This window comes from Vidua chalybeata, chromosome 2 (assembly GCF_026979565.1).
Source record: "Vidua chalybeata isolate OUT-0048 chromosome 2, bVidCha1 merged haplotype, whole genome shotgun sequence".
Classification (NCBI taxonomy): Eukaryota; Metazoa; Chordata; class Aves; order Passeriformes; family Viduidae; genus Vidua; species Vidua chalybeata.
Window position 1 is genome coordinate 51,527,345 of NC_071531.1, and position 20,769 is coordinate 51,548,113.

Genomic DNA, 20,769 nt, shown 5'->3' on the forward strand with positions numbered 1-20,769 from the left:
ATATGCGTTTTCTATGCTGTGTGTGTCAGGACATAAGAGAAGTATATGAGCTTAAGATGGCTTCAGCACTATTTTGAAAGGGCCTTTACTGGTCTCGTTAGATAAAAATTAACTTTTTTTTTTAAATATATATATGGATCCTTTCATATATTATAAAAATTCTGCAAATAGCTGAAAGAGTTCAAATGAATGTAACTAAATCTACTGAATGTCACCAATGTTAACACAACTTTGCTAAGAAACAACACAAAATTTGTCTAATATATCTTCTCACAAAATGCAATACTGGGAATGCAGTCTTCCATTAAGACACTGCAGTAACTTTCAGTTTGCAAGCCTATATGGTACAAATCACACAGTTCTCTGACATTAGCGGACTCTCTGATAACAGGCAGAATGAGCTATGAAATGTCAAATCTCTTTATCCAGTTCAAACTAGTTTGAAGTGCAAAAAATGCTTGTGATACTGGGGTTTTTTTATTGCTTGTAAATCTTGACATTTTATTTCAGTGAGATGGAAAATAAATCATGAATTTCTATGGTAATCAACACAGAGTTTATATCTGTTTTTCTCTGCTCATGGAACATACTTCAGGTATGCTATACCTCATTTTTCCAGGTACCTTCAAAATAATATTGAATGGTGGTAGTAATTCCAATGCACAATGTTGGACTTAATATAGTTTTCCAAAGGGTCTTCAAATGCTTTAGTGAAATGCTTCATATTGCCAGCTGTGGAGACATTATAGAACTTCACTTACTGTCTCCAGATGAGACTCTTGTCTATACAGCTGTTCTACAAAAAGAGTTACAAAGCCATGGAGATATATATTTGTATGAAAATATTTATGACAATATTTTGTCTTGACAGCATTTAGGTATGTTCAGACTGAGGGAGGTTCCTCAGAAGATAAAATGTTTTTTACTCTTCCATGCAGATAAGGAATCCCTCTAGCTCTGTTAAAAAAAGGATTATTTTGGGTCTTTTTATGACATAAGTATTCCTTCCTTTACATAGCAAAGTAGGTATTAAAAAGGTGTTAGAAGTAATAAGGCATCAAAAACAAAGATACTGTTAAAGCAAAGTTAACTTAGGCAAGCGGTGACAGTATATAGATACCAGACACAACTTACGTGAAAAACACGCTTTTAAAAAAATTAAATTTTAGCTTTAAAATGTCGGGAACCATACATGCTACAGTTCTTAGATAATATTTCAAAGGTAGAAATATACACCTATATCAAAACCATAAGCAAGTATCCAGCGGCATCACACTGTCTCGCCTGGCTCCAGGTAGCTCTGGTACCTTTCAGCGCCGCCTCCTCCGGAAATTGGGTTCGCTGCTTCTCTCCCGCGTGCCACTGCAGCTGGCACGCTGGTCAGGGTCTGCCAGGTTCTGTCACCCGCGTGAGGGTCTGAGGCAAAGAGGGAAGGAATTGTCCAGATCACCCACAAAGGAAAGCGGGAAGGCTTTATTGTCGCGGAGAGCTGCGGTGGGGGGTTGTGACCCACGCTTCCCACACCATGTGGGCAAAATGGCACCGAGGCCAGGGAGACGCAGGGGTTTTATCAGGGGCGGGGCGAGGGGAGTGGGAACACCCCCCAGCCAATGGACACGCGCGGTGGCAGTGATGTCGACTACAGTGACCAATGGGGGCATAGCAGGGGCAGACATGGAGCCCCGGGGTGAATGGGGTTGTGGGATCAGGGTGACAGGCACCGAACTCCCGGGACAGGACAGGGGAGTGGTCACAGGAATGGCAGCGGGGACATTCCAATGGCAGGCAGCCTGGAGTGAGTAACCGCTGCGGGGGGGAAACACGAGGGGTGCACGGAGGTACACAGGACTCGGCTAACTAACATAGATTAGAACCCTTAGAACCCTTAATCTAAATCTTAATCTTAATCTAAACGCAAACCCGGGATGCAACAGTATCCCTAAGATAAAACTAAAGAAAAAACTAAACCACAGCATATTCAAAAAACTTTGCTTTTCAAGAATATGCCTGTGTTTTGTGGTTTTTTTTCAGTCTTGGAGCTGCCCCCTATAACAAATTCCTATTTTCTATTTACAGTGCAGGAGAGAATTAGTTTTATAATGTTTTTACAGTTACAAAATGGAAACAAAAGATTAGTGTCACAAAGATAGAAGTATTTACATAGGACTGTTTCATACTTGAGTTTTTACAGTCATTCTCTTTTTTCATTCTTATATTGAGATCCATATTACTACAGAGTAATGCACAGCTTCTGAGAAGTATGTTTAGTCATAGGAAAATGGGAAAAACAAACACTGACTTAACAGTGTTTATTAGGCAAGGAAAATAATATCTGGAAACTATGACATAAATCATCAGAACATAATTGAATATTTTCTTCTGTACATAACGAATTGAAGTTGTAAGTTTTGCAGCAATTACTGTGTACACACACAAAGTTATTCAAAACATTAGCACTAGATATTTAACTTCAGAAGTTGTATTAGAGAGCTGAACTGCCTACATGATCCATGAAACCCATAAAGGAAAATTCATAGCATGTACTCTAGGAGCTGACCTGTCCCATTAACAAGAACCTGATGCTTTAACCTGCTGCTTAAATACAAGGAGTGTGTAATCCCCAGCAGTGTGAGGCTGCTTCTATTTTGTGACTTGCCTGTGCTGGAAACATCTACATGATAACCTTTTCTTTTGGCTATTCTAGGGTAATCTTTGTGCTATACTGCATGAGAACATGTAGTGCAGTGAACAGAGAAAAACAATAAAAGAAAAAGTGTTAGGATGTGTTACTTCTGTCTGGTCTGGGAGGCTTCAGAAGCAATTGCATTACAGTATTTTGAGAAAATGAGTATATTGAGAACACAGGCGAGATTTTAAGCAGTTAATATATTCAAAAGCAGAAATCGTGATGGGTAGAAATAGGACAGCAATGTGTGTAGGAATGGACAAGTTTCTAAGCTTCTAGGGTGTAATATAAGCTCTTTTCCCCATGTAAACAAGGAAAATGACTGCTACATCATTAAATGTTTCATGGAGGCTTGTGGTCAATTATAAGAAATTATTTTTTCCTTCCCTTATTCACAAGCCCTTTACTGAGTTCCCTACATTGTCCAAAGTAATAGATCTACAAAAGCTACTGGAGCTTCTGAATTCACAGCTGAATTGTGATAGAATAACTTTCCATCATCACTTTCTCACACCATTGACCAAAATTTCCAAATATCTAGTCATGGCCAAACTGGGAAAACAAAACAATTATAATTTTTTGGCTCTTAGTAGCCTAACCATGACATATGCAAAATACATACACAATGGTGTACACACAGTACCAACTGGTAGATCTCTTTGTCATATCTGAGAAACTGCAGACTTTATAATCACACCGAAGTTAATATCTGTGTGGTTTATAAAGGTGTTTCGGCATGTTGATTTTCTGCTGGACAAATTTTTGTGAAGCTAGTGAGTATAAATTTTTGTGAAGCTTCTGAAGTAAGATGAATCATAAAAGAGCATTCAGATATTTGTGAAATATTTGGCTCAAACAAGAGTTGTTGCCAAAGATGCAGGCCATATGCCAGGCAGCATTGGGATCACATGAATTCTGGAGGGAAATCAGAGGGCTGAATGCTTGTTGTACAGAGCTTATGTATGTGTGAGATAGAAACAGATGAAATAGCACAAAAGTATTGAGAGAAAGCAAGCAAGGGAACTCTAGAAATACCATAGAAACAGGAATTATTCTGTAATTGAATAGTCTGGAATAGCATCCTGTATCCTCCATTCTGATTTATTGCTTTTGTCTAGTATTTTCAAGAACTTGTGTGAGCCATGTACAACACTACTGACAGAATCTTGAAGGAGATTGCTTTTGAAAAGAGAGTGGTAAGAAGAAGATCAGATGCATGGTGCCTAAACAAAACTAACTTCATTTGGGCATAGCAGATGATCTACTTGGAAACAGCAGTTGAGCATTGCGGCGTTCTCTCTTTATCCCAGGCTCGGGGCAGCTGCGGCGCCCTCTGGCGCCCGGGTTTGCCACTTCTCTCCCACGTGCCGCTGCTGCTGGCACGCAGGCTGGGGTCTGCTGGGTTCTGTCGCCTGCACTACAGGTCCAAGGTAAAGAGGGAAGGAATGTCCAGATCACCCATGAGGAAGGCAGGAAGGCTTTATTGTCGCTGAGAGCTGCAGCTCGGGGGGTAGCGACCCGCGCTTCCCACACCACATGGGGGAAATGGTGCCGGAACCTGGGAGGGAGCAGGATGATATAGCGGATGTCATAGGGAGAGCAGACGTCGCCCCCCAATCGGTGTGGGTGACGCGATGATGACGTAGGACAGTGACCAAGCAGGGAACACCGCAGGGGCGGACACTGAGCCCTGGGCTGAGTGGGATCGTGGGGATGGGGGTGGCGGGCATGAGGTTTCCTGGGGCTGGACGGGGGAGTGATTACAGGAGCAGCAGAGGGGATAGGCCAACAGCAGGCAGCATGGGGCCAGAAACCGTGGGGTGGGGGGAATGACACAGGGGAAGCGCGGGGCTACACAGGACTCAGCTAGCTAACACAAATAAGAACCCCTAAAACCAAATCCCAGGATGCAACAGAGGATGAGGAAAGACATCTCAGGACATCTCAGATGGCATTGCCCAACAATACTTTGGCAATGGAAAAATTCCTTTGGCCTTTAGCCATGTTGATTTAACTACATAAAACTAGAGAGAAATTTGAAATAGTCTATATATCTGGAATTGTGGTCCTGCCAGGTACCTATGCAAAGCTAAAAACTTCACTATAGTGTTGTAGCAAACAGAAAAAAAAAATGACAATAAGACATCTTCTACAATATCTCTGATTTGGCAAAACTTTCTAAAAGAGATAAGATACAGAGAAATTTCTAGAGGAATTTTTCTTGCAATTTCTGATGTATATCCTTTTTGGAGTCAGGATTGGATGATGGTACAGCTGAGATACTCAATAAAATGAGTAGCACTTTGGACAACAGGCAGTGGACACAGTGCACAGGTACAACACAGCACCATAGCCCAGAACCAGGAATTGGCTGTTAGTCAGCTGATGATTTTCTGTGCTCATGTTTATGATTAGTTCACCCTGTTTCTCCTTATTGGGCCCTTGTACATTTAATGGAACTTATTTTGCAGCGTCATGTTCACATATTTTAAAAATGTCATTACTTATTATTAGCTGTATTGATTATATACCACCAGCTGCATTCAGATCTTTATTTTCCACTGATGTTTTCTACTATTTATCCATTAGTAAGTGAAAGTAGAACTCCTCCCTTGCCTTCATCAGCCTGAACTTTACTAGATCAGAGCCCCAGGGCTTTGTGAGGAAACAGTCTCGGGATTTTATAAACCAAATAACCTCAAGCTGTTCAATAAAATGTTTAAAATGTAAGTACTGTACCACTAGTGTCATTAGGACCTCAAATGTGCAGCTCTGTGGCTATCCTATTTCTAATACAATATGAAATTATAGATATTTCTACATAATATTGATTTATGAGACCTAGCAATAAAATAACATATGCAGATGGTTTCTAGAATGCACTTGGAGCACCTCAGAAAGATTCTCACAGTAAGCGGTACCTTTGCATAGTGGGATAAACTCCAGAGACAAGTATGCTACATTAGTACCGGTGTCAAGCTGACATTTCAGGGTCAGTGAATAAATATCCTAAAGCCCAAGTGTTTATTTTTGAGAAATTTCATATATAATGACCTTGGCTTTACATTGTTTTTTAGGTATGCATATGACCTCTATCCAAATCATAGTTTGCAGTGATTTACTTTAAAAATATTATTCCTGCACTATTAAAATGAATTAATCAAAGCTTTATACAGTGCTTGATACAGCACATTAGTGCTTTTATTCTTTCTCATGTTTTAATGAAATAGAGAAAGGACTGTGAATTATTAAAACATGCACACCCACACAGTCATCCACACATATATAGTCTCACATATATATATATATATATATATATATATATATATATATATAAATAATTATATATATATAAATAGTATATATATATATATATATATATATATATATATATATATATATATATATATATATAATTATTTCCCTGATCTCCAATTTGTAACCATACGATATATAAAAATGTATCAAATAAGGAAGAACCAGTTCATTGTCACACCAGTTGCTAATTTTTCATGAAAGCACAGCAAGCTTTTCCTGCTTTTTCATCAGGGTGAAAGTAACTATACAAAGAGATTTTTACAGAATTTACCCTAGCAGAGTTTGCTGTTGAACTTATATTTGACCATAGAAGGCACAGGGACACAGCTACCAAATGCTAGAGATCTACAGGTTATGATCTTGCTTACCTTTATGCTTGAAAAGGGAGTTTTTCCACTATTTTTCTGAAAACTGTTCTCCAGTGAAAAATAATCCCTTCCTTGGAACATTCTAACATATAATAAGTCATACACCTAGACAATCCCCAACCATATGAAGTTTAACAAGACTAAGTCCATATTCTCCGCTTGAGTCAGAGTAATCCTGGTTATATCGTCAAACTGGGGGACGAGAAGATGAAGAGCAGCCCTGCAGAAAGACATGTTGGGGTCCTGGTCCATGGCCAGTTGAACATGAGTCCTCAATGCCCTGGTAGCCAGGAGGGCCAATCATGTGCTGGGGAGCATCAGGCATAGAATAGCCAGACAAACAAGGAAGGGGAAGGCTCCATTCTACCCTGTGATGGTCTCCCCTCACCTTCAGTGGAGTTTTTGAGCATCTCATTATAAGAAAGACATCAAGCATTTCATTCCTTCTTATATAGAAGTAGACATCTTTGTGCTGCCTCATAAATTATCTCACCAATTTAACCTCCAGGCTGAAACCTTTGTTCTTTAAAACTTGAGGGTATTTTCCCTGGATTTCAGTGATATGCAATTTGATTTTGATATCTGTTTAGGATATGGCCTTTATATTTCATGGCAAGTTCTTCTTTTGTTTTCATGAATTCATGATGCATAGAATTTTTGAGCTTGAATTTAATGGATTAAAGGATTCTGCTATTCCATACTCTGATTTTTTTTTGTAGTGATTGTTTTTAATTTATATATTGAAAAACATTTTTCAACTTGCATTTAAATTTTACTTAGTAGAAACTTGGGTTCTGTGAGACTGATAAAGATTAAAGAATTTTCAAGGAGACAAAGTTACAGATACTCTCATCTCTTATTTTTTTTTCTTTCCTATAAAAATATCTCTAAGAATATCCTCAAGTAGTGTACTAGTTCTACTTAACTGCCACTCCTTAGTGCCATACTTTTGAGCATTTGAGTCCAATCCAGGATGAGGATTTTCCAACTGGCATTTCCCTTCTCTGTCAAACATGAGACTAAACACCAAGTTTTAAATTGGTTCATCTACCTGTTTTTATTATGGCTGATGTTTTTGAGCATCAAAGGCTTGAATAAGAACACTAACTCCCTTGATAACTGCTATAGGTACCTAATTTTCCATGTTATGAGCCTATCAACTTTCTCAGGGGTGGTTACTGATGAACTGAACTGGAATATTTGGCTCTCAGCTACCTTTTAAGCATTGGTAAATGGTTACCTCACAAAACCTCTCTTATTTATCCATTTTTTCAGATGGGAAAACACTTTTCTCAGAATTGATGACTACTTATTTTTCAGCTAAAATAAATACAGATCTATATCTCTTTTCATTTGTGCAAGAAGCTGACACATTCTGTCATAACATAGCATGGGTAAATGGGAAAGTGACAGCTTCCTGGCAAAATTTTAAAGAGATAAACATCTATATTTGTTTAAACAGCTACTAAAAAATGGATAGAAGCTTTCCAAGCTGAAAGGCTGTGGAATATATGAATGTTGCAAACTGGAAAATAAATGCACAAGATCTGGATACTTTTTATGACCCCTACAGTTTTCACTGTATCTGTCCATTACGTAGTATGAAAAGTTTAAGTAATGTACTTAACATTATTAGTTTATGTCTGTGAAACGATACAATAAACACTACATTTTATTATTAAAAAAAAAATCAATAACCAAATTAAAAAACACAAACAACCTCTTTTAAGCAGGAATGGATTTTTGTATTCAGTTTATGTATGGAAAGATTTTGGCAGAGGGGAAAGGGGTGTAAAGGTTTGCATTCTGTAAAAATAGACCAGGAGCTGTCTCCAGGTTGGATGGAGCTCTAAAATGCCATTTCCCACAACATCCAAAGAACAATGCTGGTGGTGCCTCTGTGACAACATTTAGAAATTTGTGAGAGAGGAGTGAGGATATGTGAGAGGAACAGCCTTTCAGACACCCAGGTCAATGGAGAAGGAGGGGGAGGAGGTGCTCCAGTCACCTGAGCTGAGGTTCACCTGCAGCCTGTGGTGCAGACCATGGTGAGGCAGCTGTGCCCCTGCAGCCCGTGGAGGAACATAGTGGAGCAAATATCCATGCTAAAGCAGGTGAACATGTCCAGAAGAAAGTCCATGCTGGAGCAGGAGCTGTGGTCTGCAGAGAGGAAGCTATGCAGAACAGGTATTCTGGCATGAACAGTGGCCAGTGGGGACCCATACTGGAGTCGCCCATTCCTAAAGGACTTCAGTCCATGGGAAGGATCCACATTGCAGCAGCTTGAGAATGACTTTCTCCCATGGGAGAGACCCCACGCTGAAGTAGGAGAAGAAGATGAGAAGGCAGAGAGGATCTTAGAGGAAGTTAGAGTCTGACTGAAACCCTCATTCCCCCTCTCCCTACATGGCTCTGGGGGAAGAGGCAGGAAAATCTGGGTGAAGGGTGAAGCTAAGTCTGGGAAACAAAGAGAGTGGAGTTAAGGTGAGTTTAAATTTAAATAATAAATTTAAATAATCTTACTGGCCACCTGATGGTTGACCCACTACATACACTTAGAATGCTTACAGATTCTAACACCCATGGATTCAAAATAGTTTGGATAGTTATTGTATTCTTTTTGCTTGAAATTAACAGGATGATGAGATATGAAATTTTTTTTACTGTATTTCTGAATGTAGAATTCAAAAAGAGGAAGGAGAAAAAAAAGAAGAGATAAATTAAAAGAAATCTCATAGGGAAGATAACCATGTGTCCAGAAAAAAAAATGTGAATGGGGGAGGATAAGTTTGGATAAGTCATATAGCAGCTTCTGAAAAAAGATCAGAGGAAAGATGGAAAATTTATACAGTTATGCAAAAGAAAAACAAGAAAGACATTTGTCAGGGGGAGAAAACAGAAATTGAAAGGTTCACGGGTAAAAGAGAACTGCAGGAAAAGTGAAATGCTTTGAGTGGGGAAAAAATCAAAAGAAAAATAAGATAAAGATCTGGATAAAGGATGGAGAATCACTGGATAGTCATTGGTCCCTTCCAACCCAAGCCTTTTGATGAGTCTATGATCTAGTCAAAGATCACAGAGTTAAGTGCTGTGAGAAAACAATGAGATAAAACAAAGTTTTTTTGGTTTATGCTGCTGGCTTTATATGTTTCTAAGTCTTCATCTTTACCTCTGAAAAGGTAAAAGGAGAATGTTTGCAGGGATTATTGTGTAGGACTTTCATTCGTTTAGAACACTAGCTATCTCTGCAGTTGACACCCTTTTGTTTAACTGTTGGCCAATCTCTGAACAGGAAAGTGACTTTTTTAGCTCCGTTTTGCAAATGGGGAAATTGAGGTAAGGAGCAATATTTTACCTGAGGCTTCAGTTCAGTTACAGTGATAAAGCCAGGACAACCATATTCCAAACCAAACTGAAATTTCAGACTCAAGCTTTTCTTATGTTGCTTGTGCGGTGGTTGAAATTACACTTGTTGAGATCAGTGTAAATCTCACTGAAGGAGAGTTGGGCTTGGATTTAAATATAGTATATCTTCAATTTCTATCAGCATTTCTCACTTAACAGTAGAGGACAACTCTTCAGCAAGCATCTGCAGTGTCAGTAATTCCATTAACAAAGAAGCCACTGTATTATCAACATACTGTAGCTTCATTTTAATATGTCATTTGCACTTCAAAGTCACATAACTTTTATTATGGTAAATCAATTAAAACTATTTCTCATGATAATTTATCTTCTACAGAGTTTATCATCTCAGAGAATGCAATATTTCCCAATTTAACTTCCAAGACAAAAGTGATGTAATTTGAATGCCTTTTACTGAGCTTATTAAGCATAAAGATCACAGAAATTTCAAACCCTGAAAGATAACTGTTTCATCTATGTGATAAAATGGAAGTCACATTTTAGTAACATACTGGAGGTAGTAGGAGACAGTATGCTAATTAGTAATATAACCTCATTTACTCATTTGGTATGTCTCTTGTTTTAAATGATAGTCTGTCTAGAATAGATATCCAGCTTGATACAAATATGAAAAGGAAATCAAGTGAAGCTACTGTATATTCAATAAAACTGCATGTAGCATTCATTTGATTATGTTTTTCTTTGTGTATTTATAATTCAGGAATCACCTTGAAATAAAGTAAACATTCTCAACGATCTTGCAGTGGAGAATAGAGGTTTGTATAGAAAAATTCCCATTCAGAAGGGAGAGATGGGTCAGATCCTCAATTAACATAAATTGTCACAACTCTAGGGAAGTCAGGATAAAAATGTCAATGTACATACAGGAGCTGCAAATCTGATGATGTACAAGTGTTGAAAAAACACACAACAAAGCATGAAAAACCCTACCAGTGTACAGCCACCATCCTCTTGAAATCTTGAAGTATTAATATGAGATGAAAAGTTCATCTGTGTCTTTAGTGAATGTATTTGGGTGTGACTGATTTTTTCTTTAATGGCAGAATGCTTTATTTTCATATACTTTTGTTTTTTTTTTTTTCTTCAAATATGCTTGGGGCACCTGCCCCCTGATTTGTACTGTGATTTGTCCTCTTGGCTATTCAGAAGGTTTTAAAATGCTGACAGTCTTATTCCTGTATCTTCTCCATCTGAAAATGCTGGGTTCACACATTACATTATAATATATATATATGTAAGCAAAACTAAAAAATAAAATAATAACGCTTGGCTCTCTTAAAATTAGACCATGCAGTTTTGTACAGAGCAAGAGAAAAAATAATTCCAACATCCAGTCAGGCCTCTGGTCCCCTTTCTTTTCAACTGCACTAGCAGCAAATAATTGCTGCCCCTAAGCTGTAGACCTCTGCTCAGCAGGGAAAGGGAGAGCTGTTCCTCGGCCATGTGTGTCGTTTGTTGGCCTGTGGCTCCTGCCTCTTGGTTTGCACACATCAGTGCACAGCAGCTCTCAGCTAGAGTAACTGTTTTTGGCTGGAGTAAGATAACTGGGAACACTGGGCTGCCCTCTGAACTAAAGCACAATGCATATTAACTGCTTAGAGGTCTGACATAAATTTTAAACTCTTGGCATCTTTTTGATCTCTGTTTCTGAAATTGTAGCATAAAGAGGTGCTTCTACTATACATGGAGTTTATGCTTATATTTTACGTGGTGAGGATGCTTCTTGAAAGTCACCATTTTGCACACTGGAAGACTAAAATGCTGAAAATACTATGTCTCAGTTACTCTATGATACTTTTGCTGGGAAAAAAAAAATCTGTCTTACCTTGCTGCTTTGTTCATAAAAATACAGCAATGTCTTATCCATTCACTCTTTTGGCCATAATTTCTCAAGATCTAGCTATGTGAAAGGGATGATGTGTATATGTATGTAAAAAGGAAATTTAGACAGAAAATCTTCCTTAATGGTATGATTTATTGGACTATATTATGGTCTTTGAAGGGAAAGGGGAGAAGTCCCATTAAATAATGGAAAAACACACCTCCTAAGGACCAGAATATATAGGAACTAAACACGGGGAAACTGAACAGATTTTATCTAAGCTAGAACTGGCCAGTTTCTTCTGCCATTACCATATTCCCAAAGGAGCAGCAGAACAAACATACAACATTTTCTTACCATTTGTATTTGTGTGGAATAAACACTATGAAGTATGTTCTAAAATAATTTCCCTTGATGATGATTATTTGTTACTATGAAAAGTAACTGGGTTAACAGTAAGAATACTTTCCTTAAATTAATCATTTCATATTCTGGCCACTCAAGGAAGCAAAGAATTCGTCATTCTTTTGTATAATTAGCCAGGAAAGCACTCACTTAAGAGTCATGTATCTAGGACCTGCATTTGCACAAACTGAAGGGAGTTTTGCTGTTAACTTCACTGGCAACAGTCAAAGTCTCATTACCTCTGGATATGCTGAGGCCTTTTTGGAATTGGTTGCATTTGATTTCACTCAATATATGGAAGAAAATGTTTTGTATCTTGTTGAAAAAATCCATTTGTTCTGGGCCTACTCACTGATGAAGTCATTACTCGTCTACTAACATTTTGAGAACAGAATCACATTTTTAAGGATCCAAATACCCCTTACTTTGTATTTGGTTTAGTCCTTTGCACTTTTGAAAATTAATATAGGATCCTGCTCTATCACTGCTTTGGTGTTTACAATGCAATTGTGCTTCCTTTGTTTTGATAAAAGGGGAGTCTCATCAATATTCTGTATTTCAACTGTTGGAGAAGCACAGACCTGCTTATGGAAGGTTACTTATAAGAATTGTCTTTTCATACACTAGAATTATGCATCAAGACATTTGGACTATCATGCAAAAAGCTGCCAATCTATACTACCACCTGAATGTGTTATTAAAATGTTACTGGAGTGCTCCACTTTGATGATTTCATGCAGTCAGAATCCAACAAACATAATTTTAGAATCCCATCTTTCCATTACTATTTTTAAGGGTATTGATTTTTTTCTAATAGCCTTTCTGAAGAGTTTCTTGAGTTCAATGAGGTTTCTTTATTCCATAATTACAGAAAGCTTACTGAAGATAATACTTTTTTGAAAGAATTTTTTTTTCAGTTTAGTTTTGCTTTGATATGGTCACGTTTATGTAAATAAAGATCTGTTTACTCAGGTTCAATATACAGTAGTCTTAAATCAGAGAAAGCTCATAATAAATATGAAACTAGAGCATTCTTTTTTGTAAACACATCTGCAAGCCTGACTGCATCTCACTAAGCATTTTATAGGTTCATTATACTACTTGGCTCACATTGAAGTCACCTCAAATTTATTTTTATTTTTTTCTAACCATCATATGAATAAACTTTGGCTTCTGTTTAGACTGGAAAAGATCCAGTACCTGCTTATAATCTACAGATTCAGGAAAACATAATGGTTATTATTGGTATTAAGGCATTTCTCTACTCCTGTGTGTCACACTCTAAACTTTAGTGGAATCAGCAGAGTGCCCCTTACTAGAACTGCATTGTGGATTTTATGTAGAATGAAATCCATTTCATTTGCAAATGTGCAAAGTTTGGAGCAAAGTGAGCTGAAAGGCATAAAAATAGAACCAGGTGGTTATATATGTATATATATGGGTGTACATACACACACCTACACACACACACGTATATCTAACCAACCCACAAGGGATGGCTTCAAAACATCCTCTTTCTATAGTTTGACCAACACCAGATAATTCCTTGTTTATTTTAATGGGTTTTTCCCCTATACATCTTAGGTGTTTTTGTAGAGTTCATTGTTGTCTGCATAGGAACCAGTTTCAGAAGCATTTTAGAACAACTTAGATGACATTTAAGGTCCCTTCCAAACCAAACCATTCAGTATAATCAGACATATATACTATATGCTGAAGGGATTAGACTTGAAAGAATGCATTTTTCTTTTAACAGGATGCTATACTTTGCAAACCCATTGTCTCCTGTGTAAACTCACTGTTTGCTACCGTGGCAATGTCAAATACAGTGATGACAATAGATGTATTGTAGCTCACGAGATTTTTTCTTTTATGAGATGCAAAAAAAAGGATTAACACCCAATAAGCATGAACAAGATGTTACCTATGTTATTTAAATTATATTATATTTATAATATTATTATTGATAGCCGTTATAATTTATCTGCAGCTGGTAAGGTAGAAGCAATTTTTGGAGGACAGTGTTATAAGGATTGCATTTTCCAGGACTAATATAGAAACTTACTTAGTTGGTCAGCTGCACTGAATAATTTTAATTCATCTGTGTGAAAAGTGTTGCAAAAAGTCAATATGCTTGAGATCAAACATGTCCTAATTTTGTTTGGTTGCATGTAGAACTCTCTAAAAGCTTGAAAAAAGACACACAAATAATTTACTTAATCTTGGCACTACTTGTAAATCTTCAAGTAATAATTATTTATTAAATATTTACTTGAGGTGAAAATTAGACTTCATCAATGAAAAAAAGATTCAAAGATGCTTGGATCTGTAAGGCTTTTCTTCTTTAAATCTAAACTTTAAACCAGTCTCTTGAGATTCATCTTGTTTCTGTGAGCTCTAGGGAATAGCAGAAAATTCATACATATTTAATATTAGTCAAATCAACCAATGCAATAACCATGCTAAAAGAACAATTATGCAAACTATTTATGTAAATATGGAATAAGAATTATGTGTTTTTATTTAGAACACTGGAAAGACTTGTAAATTATTTAATTTAAGAAGACATGCTTTGGAGTAATTTTGAGCAATTTATTTACAATACATATATCATGGAAAAATATTTTAATATATTTGTATTTTCATATTCATTTCAACCATAGCTAGGTTAAGACTAGTATAATCTTCAGAGAACAGAATAGCTTTGCCTTTTATGAAACATACATGCAAATATCTGTTTATGCCAGAAAGAATTTATTTAACATTTTATTTAAAAAGTTTTTTTTTTAACTAAAGAGATACAGCAAAATTATTTAACTCTGCGTGTTCAATAATAATAAAAAATCACAGTATTTTTCATGCATATAAGAATTTTAAGAATCTGCAAATATGTTTTATATTTTCCTTAACTACTCTAGTCATGAAGAATGTTGCATATTTTAATGAGCTTAGAAACCAGTTAACTTACATCTCTTAGAAATGCTTCTAGAGGAACAGCAAAAGGTATCCACCTTGAATGAAACCATGAATTCACCTCTTCAGAAATGAATTTCTTATTTTAGGGTCATAGTTAATCCTCAATAATTCATGCTTCTTGTGAAGTCTGTTATTAGTTGAAGAAACCATTGTATTCAGAGACATTTTCACTGAAACATGGTGAAGAAACAATGTCAGGAATTAGGGTCACAGAAAGAACTTTGGAGTCTCTGTGCTATTAAAAAAAATGCTGCAAAGGGTCAGAAAATTCTTATTAATTTAGGTCAGTTCAGAACTTCAAAGTCATTCTGTCCATTGCTTTCCTGCAAAAAGGAGATAGATGACTTGGCAGTCAACAGGTCTTCTGTGTCAGAATGTGGGGGTTTTGACTATCAGTTCTTTTGACAAAGCCATTTTTTGGCATTTATTCTGGCCAGGCATAGATGATGGTCTAAACCATAGACAGACTCTTTCAGAGTCACTTTTCTGACTCATTTGATATGTATGTGTAGACACAAGATGTATCTAACACTAAACATGGATGCTTTTCATTGACTGAAAGGTGAAGTCAGGACAACTGACTCACCTGCTCACTCTTGGTTGCTCTGCTAACTCCAGTGGAAGGGTCTGAAGTACAGACACCTATATTCACCCCTGATAACTATCTATGCAATTACCCCCTCAGCTTCTCTAGGTCTGTACTGATATTTTAGCTGCCTGGCCTGGCACTTTGATTTATCACAATTTTGGTGCCAGCCAATACTTTGGGTTGATCCCGGAATTATATAGCTGGCATACCAGAAAAAAAATAAAAAGGAAAAAGGTGTTCAATAGTATACTGTATAAAAGGATTTGGATGCCTTCAATTAGGTCCTTCAATTGAAAACCCAGCTTGAAAGATGAAAATCTGAAAACTTAAGTGTGTGGAACTGCTATTTCTTTTGACAGGTGCATACATGTTGCTGTAATCCCACCAGATTTCAGAAACTAGTCCTTTTCACATCTAATCCAAAACACTTCAACTGTTAAGGCTTCCTAGAGAAACTCTATGTGCAGATAAGTAGTGATAAGCATAAGATCTATGCTTGCTAAACAGTGCAAGCATAGCTGCTTTCATTAAGAGGTCACAATAAAATAATTGACCCATATTTTCATATAAAAGCTCAGTGATCAGAATATTTACCTGAGTTTCAGTCTTTCTGTGTAAAGGAAGATTTTACCCGAGTTTCTCTCTGAGAGTACTGCAGAAATAACAGAGGGACAAGGGAAATAAAAAGGTAAAGAAAGGAATTCTCTTTTCCGTCTAAGAAATTATCTTTAGCCTGTCTGGTCAAAAAGGCACATGTAGATTCAAGACACTGTTCCCAAGTTTTAGAAGCATAGCTGCATTTGGCTTTTTCTGTATCTTTCTCCTGTATCTATCCTGTGTATTTTTCTGCACATGCAAGCATTTTTATAAAGCAAATGGAATAAATCTGAACATAGGGATGAAGAGATGTACCTTGAAATTCTTACTTCATTACTTTTGTTTCAGTGGCAATTTTTGTTTGGTTCTAAGATGGAAAAAAAACCCAAACCAAATCCATAGGATAAAAAGCAGTCTTAGGGACACAGCTAGAATTTCGGAACCTTCTTTCTGAAGTCAGTATAGCCTCATTGTTCCAACTCCTGGATTGTATCCATGAACTCCCAGTGTTTGAGAATTAAACTAACAAGTAACTAATTCCCTCCATAATTTTAGTGTTTCTCTTTACTTTTGCAAACAGAAATAATGGTTTTTAAAATTTATATTACATAGAACAGGGCCAAAAATTGTCCTAACACCTTTTTCTTATTAGGAAAAATCAAAAAATGTGCTTGTACCTGATAGACATTGTATTATTAGTCTTGCAACTAATATCCCTGCTTTTACTGCTATTTTCTGCCTCTGTTCTGTTTCCCATTTCGGAAAAGCCTACAGTGTTAAAGTTAAATTAGAGAGCAGTACTAATTAAAGATCAGCTGGAAGAAATCAATAAAGATATTACTACATATTAACTGTTATCCTAAAAGAAACACTCATTTCATTTCATAAAGAATAAAAAAGTAAATTGATGTGATAGATTCCTGACCAAAACAATGCAAAATATGAAATTCCAGTAATGGCAAAGAGATGCAAGAACAATTTTACCTGCTGTGGACAAGTGATTCATGTTGTGATCCTGAGAAAGTCATGCAGCAGTCTGGATTGGTAATTACAATGATGTGGATTTCCAAATGTAATTTAATGATTTCATAACCAGTAATTGACATTCATTTTTACATGGACACCCATAAGGTTAGTACTTTTAAAAACACTATGTCATTGTTTTCATTGCTTACTTCCCAATATTATAATTAGTTAATTATTCACTGAGCTACAGGTCATGCTGTGAGATATTACGATTTACAATGCATCTTTGACTTAAAATATATTATTACAGCATACCTGACCTAACTTAATATTAAGGGGTTTTTTTTTGTTGTTGCTCTGTTAGTAGGGTAATAGTTACTTTTCAGATGTTTATCTGTTCCATTCTTTAATTTCTAGCAATATGAAGTTCATAAACTTTAACTAGAAATTGATATTTTGTGTCAGACTTCATCTAGAACAAATGAATTCTCACATGTTCAAGTCTACAGAGTTATCCTGCTTTGCCTGTGAACCTACCCCAAACATCTCTTTTTAATTTTACAGATATATTTAATTATGTTTTAAATTGATGTAGGGAAAACAATAGTTAAATTTTTGTTTTCTGATTGGAACACACTATCCATTAGAAAACTCTTATGAAACACTGTAGGATTATCAGGATATTTCAGCACAATTTTAACTTACTCATAATTAAGTTTGGTTTTGCAACAAATAAAAAAGCCTCAACATCATTACAGCAGCTTTTGACATAAACTAAAATGATACTATCTAGGTAACTGCATTACAGAAAGCAATTATTTTGGGGTTTTGTTTGTTTTAAATGTAAATTGTTAGTCATGTACCTAAAATTGTGTGTGTGTGTGGCACATATACTCTGGCAATTTGTGATTTGACCTTGGCTGGCTGCCAGGTGCTGACCCAGCTTCTCTTGTACTTCTCAAATCGACAGGACAGGGGGAAAGGATGGGTCAAGATGAAGACTGAGGATCACTTACCAATGGCTGTCACTGGCAAAACACACTCAGCTTGGGGAAAATTAATTTGAATTACTGCCCATTTTTAAATAATATTGTTGGATGGTGAAAAACTTTGGCTCTGCTCCTTTTCTTAGACTCAGCTGCAGTCTTTCATTTCCAGCGCCTCAGCCTTCTAACCCTCCATCCAGCATGTCACAGGGTGATGGGGTATGGGAGCTGTGGTCAGTTCAAAACAGTTCTTCTATGCTGCTCCTTCCTCCTCATGGAGACCTTCTTCTTCCTTAAGGTCGGTTTGGACAAGATGTTGAGCAACTCAGTCTACAGGAAGGTGTCCCTGGAAGAGAGATTGGAACAAGATGACCTTCAATGTCCCTTCCAGACCAAAATATTCTCTGATTCTATGTTTTTCCCCTGCTCCAGCTTGGGCAGAGCTGCAGTCTTGCAGGACAAATGGGTTCCATTATAGTCTCTGCCATGGGCTCCAAAGGAATTTATCCTCTATCTTCCCTTCTTCTTCTTTGACCTTGGTGTTTGCAGGGTGGTTTCTCCTCCTTTTCCCCTTGTTTCCCCTCTCTGCTGTTCAACACTTTGCCCCTTCTTAAATATATTTTCCCTGAGGCATCACAGTCTTGGCTGTAGGGCCCAGCCGTGCCCTGAGCTGGGTCCACTGGAACCATTTGGAATCATCTGGAACCAGCTCATATAGCCCCTGCAGCCTTCTCTGCCAGGACCAGGACACCTGCACTCAATACATAAATATAAATATAAATATAAATATAAATATAAATATAAATATAAATATAAATATAAATATAAATATGTACACCTCAAGATATGCAGACTTTTTCTGATTTCTCCATTTCAGGGAGATGGGAAAATAAGAGGCTCTACAATAGGGAAGGAATTAAACTTATGACCAATCAAACCAATATCCTTTGGCTATCCCTAAAGCTGTAGTGCTCATTCATTTAGCCAGTGCTGAAAGAATGACATCCAAAGCAATTAAGAATTAATGGTCCAGATAGGTGCCTTATCTTGCTTTTACACTGGGTATCTGTATTGTATTCATTGCATTGAATGGGTAGACCAGGAGAATATGATCTGCAAGTGTTAGTGGCAGATTGAGTTCCTTTCTTCTAAATGGAAGAAACCCCATATTAAAGGTTTCAGGTTCAATCTCTACAGGTGATCTCTGTTTAGGTATATTACATGTGAGAGAAATAGAATGCAATGAAAGGTGATTTTTATTAAAAATGCTCTTGCATATTTATGCAATGTGAATACAGGAGCTTTTAATATACAAATTCATCATGGATTTTACCACAGAGGAAGAAGCCGCTTCTACAAACCCAAAGGGGCTATTGAATCATAAAAGTTACACTGATGACTGAAGTTTGTGACATCAAACTTCTAATCATGTGTCTTAAATCAATTTAGTTATATTTTTCAATTAGGTTGTTATATTAGCTTTATTAGCCTCAGTGGCCAAATACATAATTATTTTTTTGCTGTAAAGGCAAACTGCAAAGAGTGTTGCAGAAATTTTTGCCTATACAAGTTATCAAAAGATAGTTTCAAAGGTTCTACTCGACTTTTGGAGCCATGCTTGCTTATATGTCTAGATTTTGCAGCAAAAGAACGAGGAAAAATTAAGATGAAGAAAGCTGAAGCAGGTTAGTAAGGCACAAGGCCTGCCGATTTTCCAGTAATATCTAAATGAGAGTTGAATTAATCTAAAAATCTGGAAGAGGTTGTTGTGCTATGGTCTAATGAACAGAAGACAGCAGAGAAGGGAAACTCTTTCCTGGTCACAATAACATATTTATCACAGAATTTCCCATGATCATCAATCTCTGTATTTGGTAGCCAATGCCACCCATGTAACTACTGAAGCTTCCTGAAATGCTTAGTTTTCTCTTGACTGCTGAGCAGTTTCATGTGGGCATTTATCCTTGGCAAGAGTATATATAGCTGCCTTTCAGTAACAAAATGTACTCCATTGTTCTTGCGAAAAACAAAAGGTATTTTAATGATATGGATATACTAGCAGTTTCTTATGGAATTTGCTTCACTGTAGGTCATTGTCAGACTGGGCTTCAGTTACATGGAAATGTGGAGTACTTTGGGGAATCAATGCAAGTTTTAGTGCTCAAATGGTTGAATATCTCCACAGAGAGAGTTAATCTTGCAGACGACCTAGGATGACTTTTAAGACAAAGTTGAAACATTAGATTTTGTAATAAAGTGTAAAGAACTTTGGCAGATTGATTTATTTTGGTTTGGTTTGGTTTTGTTATTTATTTGTTGTTGTGTTTGGGGCATTTTGTGGTTTTGTCTTTTTTTTTTAAGTGAGCTTATTATAGACAGATAGCTATTAATACATAGATAATTAAAGTCAAAATAGACTTCTCTTAGGAATCTGCTTTGAAGTACAAATACACAAAATGAAACTAGAGAGAAATTACTTAGACCAGGAATCTGCATAATTGAATTCTAGGATTTTCATGGATTTAAACTTCTGTACTGCTTTTCTCAAATTTAAAAGCGCATATATATTAGTTTATAGTGGCCCACAACATGCAGACACATGCCTTTACCCCAGTGAGCACGCAAACTGT